Below are 1,416 nucleotides of genomic sequence, written 5' to 3' on the forward strand. Positions count from 1 at the left end.
ATTTCTGTTCCAACAAGTGAGAATTTTGCATGATCGGGAGCAAAAGCTTTGCTACAAGACCCCCTTGACTTCAAGTCTGAGGACCACCATTGGCTGAAGATGGAAACAGAGACAGAGGGAGCAGGTAAACATATTTCTGTTCCAACAAGTGAGAATTTTGCATGACCGGGAGCAAAAGCTTTGCTACAAGACCCCCTTGACTTCAAGTCTGAGGACCACCATTGGCTGGCTGGCATAGGAAAACTTACTCACCTTATCTGCCTTGGTTTTCTTACCAACAAAAGTGAGGATAAAAATAATCCACCCTTGACATTGGGCCTATTACTTAGAGATTCAGAAACTGTTAGCTCTTCTCAATATGAGTTCCCTGGGGTCTGTAGAGAGAGATGCAAGGCAGTGCACATGCACAAACTCTTGCAGGTGAAGCCACAGACCTATAGCAGGTGTACAGAGAAGGCCATGGGCAACCATGGATGGGAAAGCAGACAACTCCAGCATGATGGCTTTCTGTTTCTCACTGAAGGATAGGAAGAACATGGAAATGGGAAAGGTGTATGGTTTTGATGCTATTTCATCAATTTAAAAAAGCCTTCATACACATTAGTCTTTAGACTCATTCCAAAGTTCTATGATCAAGGAAATCCAATTCCAAGCAAAGGGGAAAAAGGTAAGGTGGGGGAAAAATGCTTTTCATGCCCGAATCTATTTTTTTTTTGAAGAAAGCATTTGTGAATTCAGTCTACATAGAGGTCATAGACACCAAATGAAAAGTAAAAAAATTCAATCAACATATATATTTTTTTTTCTAAAAAAAGAAATGTTTCTGCTGCATTGTTTAAATCATGCTTGCACATGGTTGTGGTGATGCCATGTAAATGCAGAAGACTAATCATGAAAGGTGAAATCAGGACCTTGCTATTCCAAATGCTCTCTCTGGCTCTCTGCCTGTACCTGCTCTCATGCTCCAACCCCTTTCCTGACCTCCCCATCACAAAGTGACAGACCTCAGGGACAATGAGGGAACATTCTAAAGCAAAAATAAACCTGTCATTTTTATAGACAAAAGTGTCAGAGCTCAAATATCAATGATGATTTAGAAGAGTCAGTAATGTTTTTTGTGTCCATGATTACTGACAGTTAGTGGTTATTTCATGTGAAAGTTATTTTTGAGTTGCTCTTGCATTGTAACATAACACCAATGCTATGTCTTTGCCTTAAAAATATTGTTTTCACCTCACATTTAATTTGCAGAGCTACACTACATAAGCAAGATCAATTCCTCATTTGATACAGAAGTATATACGAGGGTGCTTCAAAAAGTTCATGGAGGGCCGGCCCGGTGGCGCACTGCTATAGTGCGCCGCTTGGGAAGCGCGGTGGTGCTCCCGCCGAGGGTTCGGATCCCACATACAGACC

This window comes from Galeopterus variegatus, unplaced genomic scaffold (genome assembly GCF_000696425.1).
Source record: "Galeopterus variegatus unplaced genomic scaffold, G_variegatus-3.0.2 Scaffold6347, whole genome shotgun sequence".
NCBI classification, from domain to species: Eukaryota; Metazoa; Chordata; class Mammalia; order Dermoptera; family Cynocephalidae; genus Galeopterus; species Galeopterus variegatus.